The following is a 26,709-nucleotide window of genomic DNA, read 5'->3' on the forward strand; positions in this document are numbered from 1 at the left end:
GTATAGATGTAGCAGTACTGTCTATCTGTATGTCATGTATCAAGTTTCAAGTTCAAGTTTCTTTAATAGTTGTCATACAGAATACTTTTATACAAAATGCTTCTTTCTGTTACGCTCCAGAGACTGCTAGACAAAAGATAAGTGAAATAAAATAGTATAGCATGTAAAAAAAATAGAAGTAAAAATAGAAGTCACGTACGTAGACACAGTGTAAGGGCCATATGAGTGTTTTGATTATGTCGGTAGCTTCTCCGATATATATATATATATTTTGTAATTGTGTTTAGTTTAAGGCACAATTAGGCGCCGGTGTGTAGAATATTAGAATTCATTTTGTCTAGAATAGTGTCTTATTTATGTTTGAACACTAGAGGGCTCACCGCCTCCATTATAGCCAGCTGGAAGTCATGAGATTACTTGAATGTAATTCAAGCATATATACCTTTAGGAGTTGAACATGAAGTAGTATTTTAACTTTGGGTGGAATAAAGTTTTAGAAACATTTGGGATGAATACACCTTTAAAGCTATTTGTGGGAATACACATACAAAAATAAAAACGAAAGAATGGAAAAACATGCAGAACTGATCGCTAATGCTGTCACGTCCCTGATGAAGATGAACAGGAGCACTTGGATTGGCAAGGTATTGTATTGGTGCGGACCCACGACAGGATGAAGGATGACAGGATGGGTCAAGCGCAGATGACATTTCAATGGCAACCCCCCCAAAGGAATGCGTGTGTGCTGCCCATCTCACATGTGTTACAAATAAAGACTTCATAGTCCCATTTCATTCATTTATTCATTCAAACTATTTGGGGTTATACGCTTTAAAAGGATTTGGGGAAGACACCATAACACAATTGGGTATTAGAACCTTTAAAACCATTTGGGTGGAATACACCTTTAACTGTCCTGCTACTGTTGCATCACTGTGATGTACTGTCCTGCTAACCATTTGGGTGGAATACACCTTTAACTGTCCTGCGACTGTACACCTACTGTACTGATACTGTACACATACTGTACTGATACTGTACACATACTGTACTGCTACTGTACACACCTCCTGCACATTGTGATGGGGCTGTCCTGCTAACCATTTGGGTGGAATACACCTTTAACTGTCCTGCGACTGTACACCTACTGTACTGCTACTGTACACCTACTGCACTGCTACTGTACTGCTACTGTACACCTACTGATACTGTACACATACTGTACTGATACTGTACACATACTGTACTGCTACTGTACACCTACTGTACACACCTCCTGCACATTGTGATGGGGCTGTCCTGCTAACCATTTGGGTGGAATACACCTTTAACTGTCCTGCGACTGTACACCTACTGTACTGCTACTGTACACCTACTGCACTGCTACTGTACTGCTACTGTACACCTACTGATACTGTACACATACTGTACTGCTACTGTACACCTACTGTACTGCTACTGTACACACCTGCACATTGTGATGGGGCTGTCCTGCTAACCATTTGGGTGGAATACACCTTTAACTGTCCTGCGACTGTACACCTACTGTACTGCTACTGTACACCTACTGTACTGCTACTGTACACCTACTGTACTGCTACTGTACACACCTCCTGCACATTGTGATGGGGCTGTCCTGCTAACCATGAATGAATGAATGAATGAATGAAAACTTTATTTAACAGATTGCAGAATGGGTACAATACAGTACGGCTCAATACATACAATTGTTAAGGGGATGCAGACCTGAGAAAGACGTTTGTCTTGTTTCCATCAGGGTCCCCCATTTTCAATTCATATAGAATTTGGGTGGAATACACCTTTTTAACTGTCCTGCTACTGTTGCATCACTGAGATCCACTGTACTGCTACTGTATTAAAACCTTTAAAACAATTTGGGTGGAATACACCTTTAAAATCATTCGATTTGGGTTATAACCTTTAACACTATTTGGGTGGAATACACCTTTAACTGTCCTGCAGCCATTTTACCACTGTCCACTGTACTGTACAGTCCTGCTACATCACTGTCCTGCTAACCATTTGGGTGGAATACACCTTTAACTGTCCTGCTACTGTTGCATCACTGTGATCCACTGTACTGCTACTGTATTATAACCTTTAAAACAATTTGGGTGGAATACACCTTTAAATCATTCGATTTGGGTTATAACCTTTAACACTATTTGGGTGGAATACACCTTTAACTGTCCTGCAGCCATTGTACCACTGTCCACTGTACTGTACTGTACAGTCCTGCTACATCACTGTCCTGCTAACCATTTGGGTGGAATACACCTTTAACTGTCCTGCTACATCACTGTGATGTACTGTCCTGCTACATCACTGTGATGTAATGTCCTGCTACATCACTGTAATGTACTGTCCTGCTACATCACTGTCCTGCTACATCACTGATGTACTGTCCTGCTACATCACTGTCCTGCTACATCACTGTGATGTACTGTCCTGCTACATCACTGTCCTGCTACATCACTGTCCTGCTACATCACTGTGATGTACTGTCCTGCTACATCACTGTCCTGCTACATCACTGTCCTGCTACATCACTGTGATGTACTGTCCTGCTACATCACTGTCCTGCTACATCACTGTCCTGCTACATCACTGTGATGCTACATCACTGTCCTGCTACATCACTGTCCTGCTACATCACTGTGATGTACTGTCCTGCTACATCACTGTGATGTACTGTCCTGCTACATCACTGTGATGTACTGTCCTGCTACATCACTGTGATGTACTGTCCTGCTACATCACTGTCCTGCTACATCACTGTGATGTACTGTCCTGCTACATCACTGTCCTGCTACATCACTGTGATGTACTGTCCTGCTACATCACTGTGATGCTACATCACTGTCCTGCTACATCACTGTCCTGCTACATCACTGTGATGTACTGTCCTGCTACATCACTGTCCTGCTACATCACTGTGATGTACTGTCCTGCTACATCACTGTGATGCTACATCACTGTCCTGCTACATCACTGTCCTGCTACATCACTGTGATGTACTGTCCTGCTACATCACTGTGATGCTACATCACTGTCCTGCTACATCACTGTCCTGCTACATCACTGTGATGTACTGTCCTGCTACATCACTGTGATGTACTGTCCTGCTACATCACTGTGATGTACTGTCCTGCTACATCACTGTCCTGCTACATCACTGTGATGTACTGTCCTGCTACATCACTGTCCTGCTACATCACTGTGATGTACTGTCCTGCTACATCACTGTCCTGCTACATCACTGTGATGTACTGTCCTGCTACATCACTGTCCTGCTACATCACTGTGATGCTACATCACTGTCCTGCTACATCACTGTCCTGCTACATCACTGTGATCCACTGTCCTGCTACTGTTGCATCACTGTCCTGCACAGTACAGGACACAAAATGATTTAACTGCCTCTCCTCAATTGCCATCTCTGTCAAGCCCTTGTCGATGTTGTTTTCGATCACTTTGACTGACAGTGTAATATCTGTCACCGAATTCTCCACTGACGGGATTCGCTCGGATTGTGCAGCGACCGCTTTCATGACTTCCTCCAATTTAGCATCGATGCAATCGAATTTATCTTCGACGTTTGCTTTGAGCGCCTCCATGTGTGTAATCTGTTCTTTCATCAGGATAGACAGTGTGTTGAAATCGGCTGGTGCGGTTGTACTGCTTGTTTCAATTGGTGATATAGGTGCAGTGACGGTGACGGTGGATTTTTTTGCTATTAGTATCATCTTATCCAGATCGGCTGCTCTATCTTTCACGGAGCTTGTACCTGTCACTTCTGTTATGTTGGCATCTATTGACTCTCTGTCGGGGACCGTAGTCGATGGTCCCGGTGTATTTTCCTCTTCATTCTCCACGTCGGAGCTTGTCGCCAACGGCAGTTTACCCGCGTCGGCTGGAACGTGTCTTCTTGAGCGAGTATCTTTCTGCGACCCTGGAGTTACCGTATCTTGTTTCTTTCCCTGATTTCCTTTATTCTTACTCATGTTGTCTTTTGATATAGCTAGTAGAAGGTCTTATCAATACATACGATGTGGTCTAATCTCTTTTGATATTGTCCAAATAATGTTTTTAAACGAAATTAACGTTGGTGGGAGCGGAGCAGTTGCCAAATGCGTGTGCTACATATTACGCTAAACCGGAAGTCCTCCCCTTGCACCGCTTGTTGTAAATGTTCTGGAGGGTGGGAAGCCCCCCTCCAATTGTGCGTTCGGCTGAACGTGTCACTCTTTGTAGTCTGCTACGGTCTTGTGCAGTGCTATTCCCAAACCAGAAGGTGATGTTGCCAGTCAGGATGCTCTCTATTGTACATGAGTAGAAGTTCCTAAGGATCTTCTGACTGACTTGGAACTTCCTTAGGCGCCTGAGGAAGTAGAGGCGTTGTCGTGCCTTCTTCACAACACTGTCAATGTGTGTGGTCCATGTCAAATCCTCGGATATGTGGGCTCCGAGGAAACTGTTCACTCTCTCAACCGGTGCCCCGTCGATGCTGAGGGGGCTGTAGTCCTTGACCCCCGACCTCCTGAAGTCCACAATCATCTCTTTTGTTTTGCTGACGTTCAGGGAGAGGCAGTTCTCCTGACACCACTGTGACAGGTTCTCTACCTCTTCCAGGTAGGCCCTTTCGTCGTTGGCAGAGATCAGGCCCACCACTACTGTGTCATCAGCAAATTTGATGATGGTGTTGTTGTTCCGCTGTGCTACGCAGTCATGTGTGTACAGGGAGTAGAGGAGGGGGCTCAGAACACAGCCCTGGGGGGCCCCTATGTTGAGCGTGATGGATGAGGAGGTGCAGTTGCCTGCTCTTACCACCTGGGGTCTGCCCGTCAGGAAGTCCAAGACCCACTGGCAGAGGTCATAGTTCAAGCCCAGGTCCCTGAGCTTGGCTATGAGTTTGGAGGGGACTATGGTATTGAATGCTGAGCTGTAGTCGATGAACAGCATTCTCACATAGTTCCCCTGCCTCTTGTCCAGGTGTGATGCTGCTGTGTGCAGCACATGGGCTATGGCGTCCTCCGTGGACCTGTTGGGGCGATATGCAAATTGCAGAGGGTCCAGGTTGATGGGGAGGGAGGAACAGATGTAGCCCTTCACTAGCTTCTCAAAGCACTTCATGGCTATGGAGGTGAGGGCTACAGGGCGGTAGTCGTTGAGGCAAGCGGGCGTAGATTTTTTGGGTACAGGGATGATGGTGGACTTCTTCAGACAGGTGGGGATGACAGCCTGTTCCAAGGACAGGTTGAAGATGTCAGTGAATACCGGGGCCAGTTGGTCGGCACAGACTTTTAGGACGCGGCCGGGGATGCCATCCGGTCCTGCTGCCTTCCTGATATTCACTTTTTTAAAGATCCGTCTCACCTCATGCTCTGTTACCCTGAACACTGAGTCTCCATCAGCAGACCCCCCCCCCCCCCCCCCATTGTCGTGGTTTGTAGGCTGGTGTTTTTATTCACAGCCTCAAACCTCGCATAGAAGGAATTGAGATCATTTGCTAAGGAGATGTCACTGTTCAGTTTGAGGGAGGTGCCTTTGTAATCTGTCATTGTTCTGAGGCCCTGCCACATGCCTCTAGAGTCAGCCTGTTCAAACTGAAGTTCAACTTTATCCCTGTAACGCCGTTTTGCCTCTATTACTGCTCTCCTGACGTTGTATCTTGCCATCTTGTGTTCTTCCATGTTGCCTGTCACCAGCCCGGTGTTGTATGCTGATGTGTGCACTTTCAGAGCCTCACGGACGGATTTGTCTACCCAGGGCTTTTGATTTGGGTAGATTTTAATTGTGGTGGAGGGGATTGTTTCTTCTACCAGAGTACAGACATAGTCAAGCACCGTTTCAGTGTATTCGTTAATATTGGCTGTGTTATCACGGAATACACTCCAGTCTGTGCAATCAAGTGCAGCTTGGAGTGACTCCTCTGACGTCACGGTCCAACGCTTAACCTCTCGCGAGACCACCGGCGTTCGCTTGAGACTTTGTTTATACTTTGGCAAAAGAAATATGGCGGCGTGATCGGACTTACCGAATGGACTAAGAGCCTGTGACTTGTACCCATTTTTAAATTGCGAGTATACATGGTCTAATATGTTCTCGCCTCTGGTGGGACAGGTCACATGCTGATAGAAATTCGGCAACACCTTTTTAAGACGCGCGCTGTTGAAATCGCCCAGAACCACAATGGCAGCGTCAACGTTTGCTGTCTGGAGTTTGTTTACCTCGTCGTGAAGTTTTGAAAGTGCGGCCCCAGTGCTCGCGTGTGGTGGAATATACACTCCGATGAGTATGATGGACGTCAGCTCTCTCGTAAGAAAGAAGGGTCGACATTTGATCGCGATAAACTCCAGGTCTGGGGAGCAGTGGTTAGACAATTCCTTTGCGTTGCCTATATCGCACCACTCCTTGTTTATCATGAAGGCAATGCCACCTCCCTTCGTCCTTAGTGACTCCGCCGTCCGGTCTTTGCGGAGGACAAAGAAGTGGTCTGCCGGTTCTATTGCATGATTCGGGACATCAGGAGACAGCCAAGTTTCTGTGAAACAGAGGACATTACAGTCCCGAATGTCCCTCTGGAATTGGATCCGTGCTCTGATGTCGTCCAGTTTATTTCCTATCGATTGCACATTGGCCAACAATATGCTGGGCAATGTGGTTCTGTGTCGTTTGGACCTCAGTCTGTTCCGGACCCCGGCTCTCTTCCCACGTCGTCGCGGCCTTTCCTGGCTTTGGCCATGGCCACAACAAAGGATCTCAGCGGGCCACTGCTGCTGTTCTGCAATCCGATCCAGAGAGCAATCCAATCGGTAAGTTTTCCTTAATCCAATGTCAATGATTGACTGACGGTCATACACATATAATGCACCAACAGTAGGTGCAAATAAAACTCTTAATACTATAAAAATTAACAAAAGAAAGCACAGTCTCGACAGAGCGATCAGAGAGGCAGCCGTTCGTTGCGGCGCCATAGATCTGCGTTGGCCCGACGCGTCACCAGCGAGGGAGGCGTCGGTGAAAAACGTGACGTGAGACAGCGCCGTAACCGTCCTAGGACGGAACCTCCCGAGCGTGTCGACAACACGCTCTGAGAGGGATGCCCATAGCACTCCAACCGTTGACTGGGAAGAGGAGTACTCTACTTCCAGTCTACAGCAAACCCCAGGCTGGTACGAGACCCGACGATCCACCTTGACCGCGAAGGACCAGAACGTCGTCAGGGCAGAATACACTTCGTAACCCCTGACGACGCAGAGGCCCCAGTGCGGCCTCCACGCACTTGGTGAAGATGCGGGGAGCCAGAGAAAACCGAACGGCAGCCTCTGGTACTCATACGCTAACCCTGCAAAGGAAGCGTAGGTAAGCCCTAGGATGGAAGATCAGAGATGCGAAAACGCATCCTACAGGTCTATGGAGGAGAACCAGACCCCCACCTGACAGTGTTCAACAGGCAGGAGACGATCCAAAAAAATGCTGAACCTTCCCATGGGACAGATCCAGCATGGGTCTGACACCCCCCCCCCCCTCCCGATTTCTCACCAGAGAACACCGGGAGGAGAACGCCACAACGATGGCTTGCTTCGTCCACAGAGATTGGATCTCGTTGACCAGAGCTGTCACTGCTGGTGACCCTGACAATAGGGTCTGTACCAAACCCGAAAACGGGTGGGGTTGTGTAAACACAAGTCCCCGCCTCAGCGTTCTCTCCATCCACCTCGACATATGGTACTGCCGTAGTCATATGTGATGACACTCCCAACGCACCCACCGCCATGTGGCGCAGGTCCGCCAGGAACTGTAGATAGTTGGCCCGGTCCCACCCGCTGTGCGTAGCCAACCCTGGACCCTTGCGAGCAGAGCGTTCCGTGGAGTCGGGTCGGAACCTGACACTACCCACGAGGCAATCGCACCCAAGGGGGGACCCCGACAGAAAGGGCCGGTTTGATACGGGGGAAGCTGACATCAATCTAGGTGACAAAAGCCCCCCCACTGAACACCCCTCCAGAACATGCTGAGGAGTTGTTCTGCAGCCGGACATGCAAGGCGTGAGGACCCCATGGGTTCCTACACACCGTAGCCCTGCAGTGATATTACTACCACCTAAATCACGCGCACCTCTTCATTTCAGACCACTGCCGATCTCGCGGGAGTGGGAGGTACCAACATGATACCTGGCCTGGCGAAGGCGAGGCCGGGGAAGCCCGCACTGTGTGCCTCAAAAGGTTTCGAGCCCCCCTGCTGACAACACTTATAGTTGACAGACGTAACACCAGGCTCAACCAACACAGCTTATGGTGTGGGAGCCGCTTGACAGCACAACATTCTCACGGACAGACCCAGGCTCAGCCATCAACTGGGTGTCAGCCCCTGTCCCCATGAGAAGCGAAAAGTGGGGCCGCCCGCGCTTCAACGAAGGCACGCGGCCCGCAGCCAAAGGAAACAATCAGAGCCCCCTTTTTCCGCTGGTGTTGGGGGAGGGAGTGATCGGAGAGCGGGCTGCTCGCGGCAGGACGGCGACGGCTTGTTGTTCAAGCCGAGCCCATCCAACATGGCCGATCCCTCGGCCGCCAAGACTGTCGGCCTTGTGGACACCTGTCGATTCAACACCCAGGATACCTCTGGCGGGGGAAACATGGCCGCCTGTCGAGGGCCTCGTCATCGGCGCTGACGAGGCCGTGCTCTCTCTTCTTCTGGCTGCGCGGTGTGAGTCGGTGTGGGGCCTAGGACAATACCATCCACGCTCCAGCAGAAGACCAAAATCCCCTGCGGAGAAGGGAACCCTGAGCGGTTATAGCTTGCGGCTAGGTCAAAGCTAATAACGTCAACAACCTCCGATGTGTCGACGTCGGCTGGCCCTCAAGGCCCCGCCACCAGACACCATTTTTTTATAGAAAAAAACAGCAATTCTAACACAGTTACTAATCTCTGCCAATTCCGTACCATGGCGGTACAGGCTTTAGCAGCCCACCAGCCACTCGCCAGGCCGACCCACCTCATGGCGTCGGCCGGGCGGGGCACTGTTTCAATATGTCAAAAGCAAAGGACTGATGTTAACACGGAGCACCATTGGTGGTTGCAAACAGCAACCTCCACTGTGGTGTGCACCATGAAGGGGTTAAATGAATAAAAGAACTAACACCACAAATACTGTAGAATGAGCAAGCCCATGTACACAACGTTAAGGGGAGGCGGACCAGAGAGAACCAGTCCCGCATTCATTCATAATATTCACAACAGCACACCAGCCCTAGCTTAGCCCATTTACCCAAAAGGTAAACAAAGCCCCCCCCGCACTACTCCCCCAATAGACACTGATTGACCGTCAGCAGGAATGGTTGAGAGGAGAGAAAGCTGTAGCATAGACAGACATTCTCGTAGCGGAGAGACAGATCAAAACAGTAGCCCACTACACTACTATAGCATAGCGCTCAACGCTACTATGGACAGAAAACAGTCAGCTGAGCCACAACACGGGCCGCCGCTAAGTCCCGTCCTGCAGTAGTATAGATCTACTGCCACCCGCCGAGCCTCAAGCATCGGCTTCCGGGTGGAAACCCTGTTCAAAGCCCCACCGGGGCACAGGTTTAACGCTACCTGGCTAGGCCTACCTAGTCATGGCACACCCTGTTGACAACACATTTACCCGTAAAAAGGGTCAAATAGGACTCAGCAAAACCCCCACATTAGCTACCGACTGACCTTCATTGATGAACCGGGCAAGAGGAGGGAAAAGCAGCAAAATCCCACGGCGGAGCCATTAGAACAGCGTAGCAGTAGTGTTAGCATATAGCATTAGCATGTAGCGTTAGCATTAGCTGTTTAGCAGCACGCTTCCAGGATCGTTTGCAACCTGTCCACTGCAGTGAACCGTTCACCAAACCATCCCGCCCCTGGCGCCGACACACAACATGGTTGTGTAACAAAACAAACCAGCATTACTAACACTAACATCAATGCCTCTGATGACACAGGGCCTACCTGTGTACAAGCTGGCCCGATAGCCAAACCTTGCATGCTAATCCTTGGTCTGTTGCCATCAGACGAGGAAACATCAACATAGGCCCGACGTGTCGCTGAAACATGCCCCGAAGATTCCAGGGGTAAGCAAACCTCCGGTAACTTTCAACATTACGCAATTTCTCATAATCTTTTCATAACAACTAGTTTACATAAGGTGCACTGCGACCGTTATGATGGAAACTAAAATAGAGGAAGAGTGTTTGGTGACCATGCCTACTGTCTTATAGGCTACGCCTCCATAGGGGCGGGACCCGGCAGGTGTGGGTGTACTTGTTTTTTTCGTTGATGGAGTACAATAGGTACATGAGATGAGGTATATCTCGATAGGCTTAAGAGCGGGACGCGATGGCCAAGTACGATAATATAACTATCTTTAGAACAACTCTAGAACAACTCTTCCTATATATATAAATATGTAGGCTACTGGATATTTTTTATTTATACAACAACTATCATACTTCAGTGGCGTCATCCTGTGGCATTTGGGGGCCCAAAGCAAGAATTGGGGAGCCCTCCGGACCTTTTTGCTACTGAACCTCTTTGCCAACCCATGTATTTTAACCCAGAGTTTAAACACAGTATCATCAAATGAAGACAATTAAAGAGTTCTCTTATCCACTGTGTTTTTTCCACTGTTGACCCTTTCTCATTGGCCGTGGGCCCCCTGGAAGGAGGCATTGAGGGGCCCCTTCATTTACGTGTGTAGGATGGGATGGCTCTGCATAAAAATCTTAGCATAGCATTGAGGGAGCATGGGGCCTAAACATTTTATGTGACATTTAATGTAAACAAATAATAATAAAAAAAATAGATATTAACTCTAACCCATCTGCATCACAGTTCATTTGGGAATACAAATCTGTGTCTTCAATGGTTACCTTTAGAGAGAAATAACACAAAAAGACACCATTATAGAGCAGTAGCCTAATGTGAGCCTAAGTATTCTATTAGACTACTTCTTACTTCTTATGGCCCAGGCTATTACATACAATCCCAAGTCCCTTTTGTAAACACATATCTAACTTTCAGAGTTGTCATTGGTCATCATGACCACGATGACTCATTGTTTCTGGACATGTTTGCATAAGAACAATATAACACACACTATGTATGGAAGAGTTGGTGATGATACTACTGGCCTACTGCCTTACATGGGCAAATATCTCAACTCACTGAGTCGGCTGGAATTTCAAACCGTGACGTCACCGTCTACTACTCTATCCCAGAATTTGGGAAAAGAAGTTTCACTTTTTGTGGGATTTGAAACTCTGTAATTCCTAGAAAACGAGGTAAGTCCACCTAGCAGCGAAATCTTTTGCAAACACTCTTAAAACACATACGTGGCTCGGTTCGTTCGGTTAACTCGTACACTCGCGTTAAGGGTAGGTTTTAATAAGACTTTGTGTTGAAGTTGCAAGACTTCAATTTTGTTCTTCCTTGTTGTTAGCTCGGATGATATGAATTTTACTGTAGGAGTTCAGAATGAGGGCGTGGGCTCCTCGCATAACCTGAGATGAATATAGCGCTGAATAAAGCGAACACTGAACAAGGCGAACACAATGTGAGCTGGCGTTAAGTTATAGCGACGAATATCGTCAACCCATTTGAAGGACAAAACATTATGAACGCCGAAGTTGGACGATTAAAGTCATTGAGAAGCTGGAGCTGCTCCCCTTTCTGTTTTGAGCCACAGTGGTCTGCAGAACAATGCGGAAGAGCTTCTGTCACTGCTGCCTGGGTGGCTATCAGCAACTTTATATTTGCATTTTTATTTTACTGCTGTTTTATTAAGCATGCATTTAAGCAGCTATACTGTCTCGGAGATAACACCAGTTATTATGGCAATCTCTGCTGTCATCAAAGCAGTGTTTACCACAATCCATGGATGACGCGCGGTGCTACGACAGCACAGGTTACTAGTTCAAGTTCTGTTTAATTTGTCACATATACTGTACATTGCTTGGTTCTGTATGAGCCCCCTGCGGTTGCTTCATACAGTAAAAGAAAGACCAAACACTATACAAAATATACAAACTAACGTACAAAATGCAAGAATGCAAAATGAGGTAGGCATGTAGTGCAAATATATAGTAATAAAGAGATCAAATGTGGTGTAGTGTTAATGTGTCTAAAGTACTAGTACTTTATTTAGCCTCCTTTAGTTAAGTACTCTCATGACAACCAGGATAAGACTGGATTATGTCCATGTACCTGACTACACCACGTATAGGCGAATTCGAATGAGACTTAAATTATGGCGTGACAAGACATGTTCCTCTGTCATGGACTCATGTTGTAGCCTTTATGATTAGAATACAATCAGCACACAGGTAAATGGACAGCTCCAACCCACTCACATTACATTGTGGTACCTTGCTTTGTATGCTCGAACTGTTCATGGAGGTATAATATTATATATAATACTTTGGGAAGAGAGGTGTAACATTAAGCAGCAACCATTGCCTGGACTGTCACAGCCAACACCTTAATTGCTGATGATTTCTTAGACAAGATAGCCCTACAATCTGTTGATTTGAGTTAGCTACAGTAGGCCTACCTTTAACCATGTTAGGGCTAGGGTACATTCTTTATTTTGTATTTATTGTAGTGATAGACCGATTCATCTAGCCGATATCTAGCATTTTAAAATAATCTGCTGATAACCATTACACAAATGTTTGTACTCTCCCTTGTGTCAATCCCGTGCCAGTGTCAATTGATTAAAAAAAAACGTTTAATTTAAAATTTGTATCCATTTATTTAGTTTGATACATTTGTTGATTTAAAATAATAAATAGAGTACAAGAAAAGAAGATACATTTGTTTGTGTCGTTTATTTTTTTTTAGTTGTATTTGATCAGATGCAAAAATGCATCATATCAGCATTATATTGGCATCAGCCGCCCTGGTCTCTAAAATAAATATGGGTATCTGCATCCGCCATTGAAAAACCCATATTGGTCGACGACTGATTCATTCTTTCTACATAATCATGTAGCCTAATTATTGTATGAAACTGGTAACATGAACACAAAGTGGGCTTCTTGGACTCATCACTCTCTGTCTATCTAGTTGTGTCTTGAATTTGCTTCCTAGGCTAAGCATTGTGGAAAAGTCTTAAAGGAAGACGCCAACATTATGGGAAATACACTCAACGTCTTCTCCAGAGTCGGACAAGAAGATGGATACCAATTTTCCTCTCTGTGTGTTCAGTAGAAAGCTATTGGGCTGCAAGCTAGCTTAGCGTAGCAAAAATGAATGGAAGTGGATAGGGATCAGCTAGCCTAGCTTAAAACTCTGGGAGAGGTGTTTTTGGCCAAAAGCTAGACTACCTGCTACACATCCGCTTTCATTCATTGTGTGCTACGCTAGGCTACCTTGCAGCCAAAATAGCTTTTCTAGTGATCGCACAGAGAGGAAATAGTTGTGTCTTCATGTCTGACTCTGGAGAAGACGGTAAGCGCATTTCCCATAATGTTGGCGTCTTCCTTTAAGACTTTTCCACAATGCTTAGCCTAGGAAGCTAATTCAAGACACAACTAGATAGACAGAGAGAGTGATGAGTCCAAGAAGCCCACTTTGTGTTCATGTTACCAGTTTCATACAATAATTAGGCTACATGATGATGTAGAAAGAATGAATCAGTCGTCGACCAATATGGGTTTTTCAATGGCGGATGCAGATACCCATATTTAGAGACCAGGGCGGCTTACTCGACACTGCTAGTGCAAGACCTTTGTTTCTTCTTCCAAGGATACAGTCTATGTGAGGTACTGGTGTCATGGGTTGTCTGCATGCTTACGTTAGGTCTCCACATGACAAGAGGAGAAAGAGGCCTAATGTTTTAATGATTTGCATCTCAGGGCAAGAGACTGAAGTCATCATTTGGCTCTCCAGCTAAGAACCCCTTCTGGTCTAGACTGTAGACATTGTTCGGCTCAAAAGTAGCTAATGAAAGATTCATCTCCCTTTTCCTATTGAAAAGCTTGAATATCAATTCAAGCTTCTTTTTTCTTTTTTTTTCTTTGATATGAATTTCAAATCAATGACACCAAGGGCCCCAGAGAGCTCCACCATCAAACTGAATATATCTGTGTCATTTGCACACATTAAACGGAGCTGTCTTTTAAAGTATCTGGTTAAAAAGGACACGTTTGACAGCCTTGACGATGTTCATGTTAAAAGTTGAGTCCCTCTGCTGCCATTGCCTTTGAGCCTTGCCCCCCCCCCCCCCCCCCGGTAGGTTTAGTCGATCTGTTCTACTGTACGTGTTTAATGGCATATTTGAATTATTTGGCCGTATTGAGTATTGGCCTAGCTGCAAGGAACAGCTCCAGGCATCATGTACACTCTCGGACTCAGGACAAGCTTCAGTTGAGCTCTCAACATCAGTTTAGGACATTGTTATGGAGTGGACATTTTGACAGTGCCACTTCCTTGACTGTTAAATTAATTATGAAAATAATTATTTTGTAAATTAATTCACTTTTTTGTGTGTAAATTAAACTATTACTATTCACAACCAAAATACTTACGTACAAATTAATGCGCTCAGCAGTCAACACTGTACATTCTTAGCTTGCTGTGTATGTGTTTTACCTCCTTTCAGCCCAAATGCACAAAGCTGAGCATACGTATATGTGCGACATGTGGACTCATGTATCCAACATTGTATCCATGTCTCATAATCCATGCTATGACATAGAGCCATTGTATGTAGGAAAAGGAGATTTGTTCTCTTGCCTAAGCTTCGTTCAGGATTTATGGGACTAGGCTATACAGTACAAAGGGTCATTCCTTCAATTAATCACTGTCACAGTAATGGAACATATTGTGCACAATTTAATATGCTTGGATGTTGAATTCTGTGGATACGGGGGCCAGGGGACACACTTTATCAATGTTTGCCTGTCCGCCAAGCGTGCATGCTCTGTACCTGTCCCAGGTGAGTGAAATGGGCTTCTCTTTTTGCTCTACAGATTTTCGACATCAAGCTGCATCCTAGCGACGAAGACGAAGACACAGTGACTGCAGGTTATCAGCCGCAAGGCCTGTACATCCAGAGAGGAGGAGAGGTATGGTGGCTTTAAAAAAATCCATTTAACCCTTATTTCCTAACAGGGAAAGGTTGAGTAAAGCCACCTTCACACAAATTCATGATGACGGAACTGACCCAGGTTTTATTTCCGTGTAAAGACGTCAAGCTGGAGAAAAGCAAGGGTTAAAATAACCTGTCTCTTGACACAGATCACAACCTGGGATGAAAATCCAGAGATGACCTGGTATTAGTTCTGTGTTAAGCCTAGGGTTGGGTACCGTTCACATTTGAACCGATAACGGTACCGGTACCTGTGAATTGATACCGGTACCCAACGGTACCTTTTTCCCATACTTTAGTCTAAAAGAATTGAATCTACCTACCTCAGTTGTAAAAAAATGGTCCAAACTTCAAATGATTTATTATCATTATTATTTATTTAGAACAATTTGTTAATATATATAATATTACAGCGAGTGTTGTCTGCATCTAGCTTTGTAAAGTGTAACCACACATTGACCCCACTGCTTTGTTGTTGAATCAAGTCAAATCCTAGGTAAGCATGTGTATTGTGCGCGTGAACGTTGACGTGAACGTGCGACACACTTCATACATAGGGGGTGGGGTGGGGGACACTGTACAACTGTACAAGCAAAACTGTACATTGGAATATTTACAAAACCATACTTGGTCATTTACTGTACATTGGAGGGGGTTGGGTTAGGACATTTACAGGGGCCAGTTTCGAATTGCAGTCTCCCGTAGGTGTTCTTTGAGAGTGTTTTTGAAAGTGGGTAGTGATTCACATTCCTTTACAGCTTTGGGTAGGGCATTCCACATTGATGTGGCATAATTGCGAAACGTGTTTAGTCCCTTGTTTGAGCCGAATCTGGGTTTAACATGATTTGTGGAGCTCCCTCTGGTGTTGTGAATGATCGTGGTATTCACTGACCTTTGGGAAGTATTTTGACATGTACATGGGTACCTTGGTCGTGTAGTGTATCTTGTAGACCAGGCCCATTGCAAGTTGCTGTACTCTGTCGTCTACTCTAAGCCATCCTAGGTTGTCAAAGTGGGCAGGGGTGAGGTGGGTTCTAGGAGTAAGGTCAAGCAGAAGTCTGAACAGTTTGTTTTGAGATGTTTGTAATTTTGTTTTTAGCGCCTTTGAGGTGCTTTGGTACCATGAGGTGCAAGCATAGTCGTAGTACCCTTGAATGAGTGCTCCTGCCAGAGTCTTCAGGGTATTCTTGTTTACCAGTGAGGAGATCCGGTACAAGAATCGAGTTCGTTGGTTGACTTTTTTTATGGCACTACAAGTGCAAGGTGGGCCACTACTCAAGTAGTCCCCCCTGCGGGATCTGGGCCTGCTAGTACCTTTGTATTATCTTATATTTTTACGTCAATAAATTAACTAACTAACTACAGTAACTAACAACTGCTGGCACTGGCAGTGGCCAATTTGGAGACAAAGATGCTAGCGTTATGTTCGCTCAGCCAGACAGCTGAGCAAATAATACCAAGTGCCATGGTATTGTCAGCTAAATGAATGGCTAACTAGATAGCAAATGCTGATTATTGAGGCACTAACTAACGAACGTTAGCTTGCTAGCATTAGCTACTCTAAATACAGCCGTTTTTGTTCTTCTACAAAAACTGTGCTTTACGCATTTGTATATTGACAAAAGGTGATCCGGCAGGGGGGAGTAATTTGATGGGAAGTGACAAGGTGCTCATGGTCGTAGTGGTGCACGATTCGGAGGAATCTCGCGATTTGATTTAGATTCTTGGGGTCATGGGACAAAGGAACTAATCGATTCTCGATTTGAATACACGCATACAGTAGATTTGATTCTAGATTGCTGCTTTTGAGTTCCTTTTCCCATTTGACTGTGGTGGACAGTTAGTTTAACAAGTCTCCAAAGGAAAAAAGAAACTGCACCAAAAGAAAAATCTATTTTTGGAATTTGTGAATGGATTCAATTGATTCGTATGTGAACCGATTTCCCCCTACACCCCTAGCTGTTTGTTGGGTTCTCAGTGGAAAACCTGAGCGAGGCATTGTTTAGTGTAGTTAGAAGATACCTGTCCTGTCCTGCACAATAACAGGAGATCCATTGATTCCCACAGATTCTTCTCTGCGCTGTTGATTCCATGTCTCCTACAGTTAACTCCTGGTTAGTGACTGAGAGTCAGAATGTCTCCTACAGTTAACTCCTGGTTAGTGATTCTGAGAGTCAGAATGCACAGTAGCCTGCCACTGGTCCTCAACCTTTCTGCTTCACGACTCATAAAAACAGAGGGATGCTTGTATGCGCCCCCCCCCCCCCCCTACATAGTTCAGCATAGACAGAATGATGAACCTTGACATGAGATAATGATGTTTATTTCCCCTTTTCAGGATATTTAACTTTGACTTCAACTTTAGACTTAAAAATTAAAATGTTCTTTATTTCGCAAAGAAAAAAAGCATCTATACCAAAAATTATTGTACTTGTATGTAATTTCACGACCCACCAAAAATAATTCTGCAACCCCCACGGTGAGAACCACTGGCCGAGGTTGTCTTCAGTGTTTCAGCGTTCCCTGGCTGGTCCTCTGGATCAAGGAGATTCTTTTAGAACCACTCACTAGCTGGGTTACGTCAGAACCACTCACTAGCTGGGTTACTTACGTCAGAACCACTCACTAGCTGGGTTACGTCAGCTTCACCCAGTTCAGGCACTGCCAGTCATACAGTAGGTCTCTCTCTCTCTTAACCCTTTCGCTGCCACATTACCAAACAGTTAACCCTTTCACTGCGACAACACACAGAAGGTTAACCCTTTTCACTGCCACACGACAGCGGGTTAACCCTTACACTGCCACACTACAGAAGGTTAACCCTTTACTATCACACTACCGACGGTTACCTGTTGGTAGTGTGATAGTAAAGGGTTAACCTTCTGCAGTGTGGCAGTGAAAGGGTTAACCTCCACTGACCTACTGCACGTGGGGCATAATCAAGACTGGTTTAATTCGCCTACACCTTCTTGCTCACTTCAAGACATTCTGAGTGACAGGACATCAACAGGGACATATCTATTTTAATGTGCTGATGAACTCCTTCCTATTTTTTATATTCCAATCCATACTGTATTTCAATATGCACAAACTTACAGTAATACTGTTGCCTTTAACCGTGCACAGTGTGCAAGGTTTTGCCAGCCACCCAAATTCTGAGGTGAAAAAATATTCCTTGTGCAGTAATATTTGCACTGCTCTTTTGCTATGGATAATGATACTCTCTAGGCAAATTTTGTACGTAGTATATTCTCTTATGAAATGTTGCTAGTTCTTGATTTTATGGAACAACTAGTTTAAATGCTGTAGTCTAATGAAATAACATAATAGTGAAATGTGTTAAGTATGGCTGCCCCCCATGTTTGAAGCCATTAAAAACGTCTAGCATTGTTTTGGTTGTTGGCAAGCATTAGCGCTAGCATTAGCTATCAAACAAACATTAGAGCTGCTATGTCATCTACACAATGTTACAGCTGACGCAACTTAGTGTTAAATGTTTGCTAGCTAATATTGGCGCTAATGCCAGCTAACAGCAAAAGAGGATGTGTTAAATGCTTTGCATTGAGAGATAGATAAGGAGGACTGAGTGACATCATTAATGGGGGCAGTCATACTTGATACAGTTCCCCATTTGATAGCGCAAATATTTCTCATTATAATTCTAGTCTCTACAGGTATGTGTGGACAAAATCTTTTGGCAAACCCGATGAGAGACATAACTCGGTTCCCGGTTCGATTCTGTCTCCTCCCGGCAGCGTGACGACATGTCCTTGAGCAAGACACTTGGCACCTTGCATGGCAGCCTCTGCCGTCTGCGTGTGAGTGGGTGAAGGTGAGGCATAAATTGTAAAGTGCTTTTATAAATGCAGTCCATTAATAGTCTCCTATTGGTATGATTTATGCGTTTATTATTGAAGCTTCCTTATTTGGCCTCTATATAGGCTACTGGCTACTGAGGAATTGCTTCACTATTGTCAATAATGTACAAACCCCATTATGTAAACCCCATGGGAAAGAAGGGGTCATTTGGGACAACAGAATGTTCAGAATACTTTAATGTGTTGGAAAAGGAGAACCACATGCACACACATCCTGAAAGGCTCTCTCTCTGCAGGCTTAATTTGCAGTTTGAAATGCCTTTAGTTTACTTTTGTCAACGGGGAGGAAATTCCAACAGTCAGGCTATCCACAATCGGTAGTACAAGACATGTTTATATAAACAACAAGCTTCTACCGCTGAGTCACAGAGACAAAAACGACCCTACTGTCACTTCCGCCTTTTTAAGATTCATTTGAAAAGACAGCTACAAATTGCTCCCCTGTTGTTTTAGTCCTTTTGATTGTCTCATCATACAGTGACCCTTGGAAGGTAAGAGCACCAGGCTCACACTGTTACCCATGTTAGGTCAGAGCCACTGTACCCCGAATCAAAATCACAGAAAAAAGCTGCAAGCACCATTATTATTCCTTGTGAAAGGTATGCACCACAGAATTGGCTCCGTTGAGTGACTTTGGCTCACAAAAATAATGGCATTCCAAACTAAAAGCAAACCGAATAGATATTGCCCTCGGTTCTTTCTTGGTATTTTCTCCATATTTGGAAATGTTTACCTCCCTACGATGGCCGACGGAGGCTGGGAGCCGGGGATGTGAGTCATTTCAGCAGCAGCACACAAGGCTTTCTGAGGGTGTGAGAGAGGATCTCCCTCCAACCAACTAGACCGACTGTACAAGTTCACTGCAGTTTGTCTGTGCTTCTGTAATCTACAGAGAATCTGTGAGTATCATGCTGCGCTCATATCTTTTGATCATTTTTAGTTTATTGGCATATTTGCTGTAGTTTGTGTTGACAGGGTCTGGAATGTAGCATTTGAAAATGATTGCTAAAGAGACGTTGGTGGTATAACTGTGACATAGCTTAGACCTACAGTAGCCTATGTGTTGGTTGTCTTTGTTTTAGGCTCTTATAAAGTTTATTAACTATTAACATATTATCATGTTATATTATTATTGATTATATATTCGTTTATATTTATATACGTTATATATTTGATTGATTGATTTATGGTGTGGTTAATTAATGCTTTATTTGATTGTTTGTTGTTTGCTTTGTTCTTGGTGGACATCAACGGCTTTGATTTGCTCCGAGCTCTTATTTGACAACCGTGGGGGTTTCTGATGGAATGGAAACATTATTCAATATGCTTTGGCTTTTTAGCTCCGACCAGCAGCTCTATAGGTCACTCTGTTGTTTGGTTGGTCCACAACAATTTCCCCACCCTCTAGCAGCTGGCCTGCAGGTCTTGCCCTAGGAGGCTGAGATTGGGCACAGAGATCAAGTGTGTGCGTGTGTGTAAAGGTGTGTGTGTTACTGTTCATGCCAATTGGCTAAAAGGGGGCATGGCTTGTTATAAATAGATGTGACGGCTATATGGATGAGTGCGCAATGTCATGCTTATAAAACTCATCACATTGGCCCGGTAGAACAGAATCTCTATTAGGTATGTCATAAAATATTATTATCGATAATTGACTGGTTTACTTTATCTATGAATTTTTGACACATTGATGTATTTGCATGGATCCATGACGGTAGTCTGTCTCCCAGCCCAGTGGTGTGTCATCAGCATAGAATCCTTTTCTTCATCACTTAGTCTGGGAACTTGTTGGCTACAACTCAACAGCTTTGAGCCCTTGGCTTTTACTCTGACACTTCAAACATTTCCTGCCAGTTTCCTGACACTTACACTTTCTCTTTTTCCACAAGCACACCTCCCAAAAGGAAGTTGAGTCCTAAATCTAACAGGATTTAAAGCTTTAAAGGGGCACTTCACCAAAAAAACAATGCTGATTTATTTTGCGCATAATCTTGCATGCATCCAATAACTCTTATCGATTTCTTTTGCACACATTCATTTAGTTTGACAGTTATTGAGAGGAAATTAGTTTGAATATGGCCACCAGTGATGTCATCGGGGATGTTTAATGCTTGTGTTGTGTTAATTACAGCACCATGAAATTATGTAGATGGAAAATATAGCGATACCTTGTTTTATAAGGACTGTTCCCTTTAGAATTTCATTGAGCTGTAATTTAACTCTTTCTCTGCCACGCTGGCCGCGCATCCTGCGGTTAGTAGGCCGGCTTTTCGTGACTGTTTTCGTGATAATTCATGATCTTTGCGGAGCTATTTGTATATTCTATATTATAGCTATGGGGAAAATGGTATGGCTCATTTGACAAACTATTTCCAGTACAGCATGTAAAAAGGCATTTGTTTCTACACACTGTAGTTTGTAGTTTATTACACACTGAACATCGCCCATTTCCGAAAGAATCTTTTTCTTTTCCATAGATCGCGAGATTGGACGCTTTATGTGCAATAAGCCCGAATCGTTCTGGTTTATTCCCTGAACTAGGGCTGGGCGATATGGCCTAAATATGATATCACGATATTTTCTGACCTTTCGGCGATACGCATCACGATGTTTTTCTATTTTTCCCCAAACAATTCATTATGAGGCTTACCAAGACGGTATTTGAGTTTGCAAGCTAACATTAAAGACAAAATAAAATACCCATGCATTTAGCATTTTTATATTAGATTTAGATTATTGGATTATTAGATTATATATTGCATATATTTAGCAATGAGATATTATATGATTTAGATATGAAATATGATGAATTGAAAATGGGGGACCCTGATGTAAACAAGACGAAAGTCTTTATCTGGTCTGCATCCTCCAGTCCACTGTTGTTGTATTGAGCTGTACTGTATTGTACCCATTCTTCAATCTGTTAATAACGTTTTCATTCATTCAGACGGCAAACAGAATCATTTTGATTGACAGTCGAGTCTGCCAATTACGTCACACCGCTTGCACCCGCCCTGCTGTTCTTAGCACCAATCGGCAAGCGCATATTAATTTTTTACTTCCGCTATATCTGCCATTGATTTTGACGAGAGCTCAGCTCAACGACAACAACAACGGTAGCGGTAGCTCCCCGTGGCCGACATTTAGCTTTTAGCTCCGCAGGATGACTAAACGAGGCATAATGTTACTGCAACGAATGTTATAATAAAAGCCTTTCCATACATCTGTCTGATTGAAAACTTTATTAACAGACCGCAGAATGGGCACAACTGAGTCAGCACGGGCTGAGATATGAACGACTAATGCTTGCTATCTATCTAGGTCGACCTCGGACGTTGCTATGTAAATACGCTGATGTTATTGAACGTGTAACTATATAACGTTAATGCCACAAAACGAATGCCTTTGTTATCATAAGTAGTAACTTTGATGCAGTAGTGTGTGTGTGGGGCGGCGCTGTTCAAAAGTTTCAACGTGTAGACCAGATTGACGCCACACAATCCTCTTGGGCAAAACATCACGATATCCACGATACGTTTAAAAAGTGTATCGTTAATGAACTGTACCCGATATTTATATAATATCGTCATATCGCCCAGCCCTACCCTGAACCCCCAAATACTCCCAAATCAAAGGTATATAACATATACATATGTACCTTCACAAAATCATCAAGGGGGGGGGTCGTTAGAAATCCGATCGTTAGAAAAAGCCTCGTTTATGACCGGTATAGTTAGCCACTGTGATGGTTACATAAACATGTTCCACGTTTGGTAAAATAGACATAGGTGGTTGTGCTGTCCTCCCAATGATGTTTTTAATCAAAGGTAGACGGCCAGCCAAACTCTTCAATAAGCAACACAAGAGTCAAACGTAGCTTCCTTGCTTCTTGTTTAATGTAGTTCTTGTTGACATGTTGCTAGGATAGGAGTAAAACTGAAACAAGAATAACATGCATTGTGTTACTGGTGCACGTAGAAATGTATAGACATACAGTATGTTTACTAAATAATTATATGTAAATCCAGAATTACAAAACCTGTTCATACTGTAACAAATGTAAGCTATATACTGCTGAGGCATGCTGTACTAACATGCCACATAACTATCAGCCATTGGCATGTATTACCAGTAATTAAATACAAACATAAAAACATCCCATCGACAACAATATGCTTCAAAACTGAAAGATAACCTTGCAAACAATAAAGGATTACTTACAGACAATGCTTACGATGGGGCAAATCAAAGGATTACAACAGATAAGGACAGTGTGTTGTTCATAATGAGATCTCTCTTCTAAGGAGCTTGCAGGTCCCACTTCCTGTTTATCTGTGAGGTACCACTTCCTGTTTGTCCATGAGGTCCTATTTCCTGTATATACCACGTTCGACCAACAGGTGGTGTTAAAGTAAATCAAACCATTATACGCTGCCTGGGGAGGCAGAACAGGGGTCCTTACCATAGTCGGAAGGTAATCCAAAAAGAATAATTCCAATGATCCCATCGGCGATCGCGATTACAAGTTTATATGTAATTACACGTGTTTACTGGACACTAGGTTTTGAGGTGAGATACTTGCTTGCGATTGCTTTGAAAGAGCTCCTCCCCCACAGAGTCAGTCTCGATGCCTCGATGCATTCAATGACAATAATGCTGCCTTCCTATCTGAGTTCAAATGGTAAATGATACTGCCATCTGGTGATATTTGATCGTATGTGTATGCGCATGTGGCTGTGCCAAAATGATTCAGATCGCTCCGGGCGAGTCTGTAGCGCGGGGATAAAAGGAAAAAGATCAAACGATCTAATAACGTATATACGTGATTGCCGTTCAACGCATGGCGAGCAAACGCGTATATATATGTGGATGGCGCAGATTGAGTTAAGGATCCAATGATGGCTATATTCAAACTTTTTAAACTAAATGACAGTTTTGGATAATATGTGAAAAGTTAATCAGCATTGTTTTTTTTAAGGGATGTCGTAGTTGACTTTAACTCATTCAGCACCAAACCCGAGAAAAGTCGGGTTATCTCGCCAACCGCTGAGCGCCAGAAACCCGAGTATACTCAGGTTTTGATCCTTTGATCTTTTCCTTTGATCCCCATTCAGCCGGAGCCCTCTAAGTGTATCTGATTCATCTCCCTATTATATATGTTGGAATTGCAATGATGATCGAATCTCACCAGGTGGCAGTATCGCCTACTTTTTTAACTGAAATGGCTTGTTGTGCATACACCTTTTCCTTTTATTTTTTTGCTTTGTAAGGGCTCCTCCTCCTCAGAGACAGAGAGACACAGTGATCGCCTCAAGATTTTGTTGCCTGAAGCCTATTTCCCATACACACGAGTATAGAAATATACACAGGTAATCGCGATGGCAATGCGATTATTCTTTTTGGAATACCTTCTGGCTAAGGTAAGGTATATTCTATGTCTATTTTACTGAACCTGAAACATGTTTTTGTAACGATCACAGTTTCGTGTTTTACCAGATGTAAAACATGCTCGACAAACACAATCACAGTTTCTAGTTGAAACGACCCCTTGATTTTGTGAAGGCACATTATGTACATGGTATATTTACATTTGATTTGGGAGTATTTTGGGTTTCAGGCGATCAACCAGAATGATTTGGGCTTATTGCATATAACGTGTCATATCTCGCGATCTATGGAAAAAGACTGGATTATTTTGGAAAGGGGTGATGTGTAGCGTGTAACAAACTACAGTGTGTAGAAATTAACTCATTACTCAGTAATGGACTATGAACAATGCCTGTCAAATGAGCCATACTATTGTCTCCATAGCTATAATACAGAACACACAATGGGTCCGCAAACATCGCTAAAATGGTCAATAACGCTGGCGCCATTGAGTAAGGATGGGGAAAGAGCGTGACGCTCAATGAGTTTTATACCTCAGGGCCAGGCCCATTCCCTTTGCTTCCGAGTCTCTCTCTCTCTTACATTCCTTTTAACCCCAATTTCATCAGACACTGAAATGTTCTCTGCTGCATGTTTATTTAGAAAAAAAAAACTCACTGGTTCCAGTTGCTAGACTCGGAACACGACAACATTATGTAAAATTCGCTTACCGTCTTCTCCAGAGTGCATTGCTTTTATAAAACGGTCAAGTAGCAATATGACTTCCTGGCAAGGTTTCATAAAATAAACACACAGCAACAATTATTCCACCAAGCAATGTAGTGCTTCAGACAGAATGGTTGCAAAAGCAACACACACTCAATCTTTTTTAGAAAGCTAATGTTATGCTAGCAGGCATTATGGTCGCTAGCTTTGCATACCCCCCCAAAAAGATTTATCTGGATATCGCCATTAATTGTGCAATTGTTGAAGTAGTGTTCAGTTATGTTAGCACTCCTCTTTGCTGCTACAGGGGTGTTTGACTCTGGACAGGTGTGTTTTTAAATAGGATCTTCTCTTATTGTAACTGACTGGCTGGCTTGTTTTCAGACGTGGAGTGATACTGAGTGGTGTAAAGGAATTAGATGTCATATCCATGGTATTGTATATAGTCTGATATACCACAGCTATGAACCAATCAGATTGCTTGATTTGAGCTACCCGTTTCATAATATACAATGTTAATAGGGATGAGCAAAACTCACAAAATGTATATTCAATAGTCACTGGGAACTGTTTGACTACTATTCGAAGATTGCCCCCCCCCCCCCCCCCCCCCCAAACTGCTGTCATTGCCAACAGCTAGATATTTGGGAGTCGGACCAGGCTAACGTTATTTCCAGGAACAGAAGCATTCATTCCGAAAGTTACATTTCTGATTCTTGACATGTGTGAGCTTAATGAAACAAAATGGCAAACGTACAAAACTTTGCTACAATGTAACATCTCCAGTCTCTTTTTTTCATCTTTTCTTTTTTCTGTTCTTCTAGCTGTTAACAGACTGGTATGCTACCTGGCTAGTGAGCTGTACCGTTCAACAGTTAATGGGAGTCTCCTCTCAATACACTACACAGTGTAGGTGCTGGTAAAATCAAGGACTAGATTATATTTTTTAAGACAAAACGAAAGTTGCATAAACTATTATTATTTATTACAATTGAATGACTTCGCAATTTTTTAAATCGAATCCCATCTCTAGTTAATATCATCCATAACCGCAACATAGCTTCTCAGTGATACAGAATGATATGCCATGACTTTGTTTATTTGTTGAGTCATCATTTATGGCAGAGGAATAACATAAGCATGTTTTTTTTTAGTTAGTAACACTACTAGTTTGGTAAGCAATGAATGAACCATCCTCAGACACAGGTCATGCTGCTACAGCATTAAAGCTTCTGGGAAACTCTTAACATGACTTAATCTAGTCTCACTTCACCACTTCACGTTGTCCTTAAATTCAAGATGTTGACGTCCCCAGATTGGGGGGAGATTGGACATCATGTCAAATATAAGCCAAATTAATCTCGTCAACAAATTACGGCATGATTTAGGAAGAACAATTACACTGAGGATCCGACTGAGCTAAGGGAGACTCCAGCTAAAGAGGAGGTGATTATCTGTGTTATTAAGGAGAATCACTTTAAGGGTTTGATTGCTTTCTATTTTTGTGTGTAACCCTTGATTGCCGTATAGCTAATGATGCCGTCTAAACGGCTTTCCACCGCTGAGAGTTTCAGAGTGGAGATTGGACACCGA

At 43.8% G+C, this 26,709-nt stretch overlaps 1 protein-coding gene across 3 annotated transcripts in view; it reads left to right on the forward strand.

The window, feature by feature from the left end:
* The first annotated feature begins 11,201 nt into the window (after positions 1–11,201).
* lpp (LIM domain containing preferred translocation partner in lipoma) overlaps positions 11,202–26,709 on the forward strand; it is a 411,859-nt gene continuing 396,351 nt past the window's right edge. The window contains exons 1-3 of one of the 3 annotated variants that reach the window (XM_084307814.1): positions 11,202–11,336; positions 15,027–15,122; positions 18,901–18,977. The gene's annotated coding sequence lies outside the window, so the exon portion shown is untranslated. Of the gene's footprint in view, positions 11,337–15,026; positions 15,123–18,900; positions 18,978–19,821; positions 19,923–26,709 lie in introns of those variants that run through there. The other 2 variants (XM_084307813.1, XM_084307815.1) reach the window with 2 other exon arrangements.

The sequence above is a fragment of the Notolepis coatsorum genome (assembly GCF_963971535.1).
Source record: "Notolepis coatsorum genome assembly, chromosome: 2".
In the NCBI taxonomy this organism is placed as follows: domain Eukaryota; kingdom Metazoa; phylum Chordata; class Actinopteri; order Aulopiformes; family Paralepididae; genus Notolepis; species Notolepis coatsorum.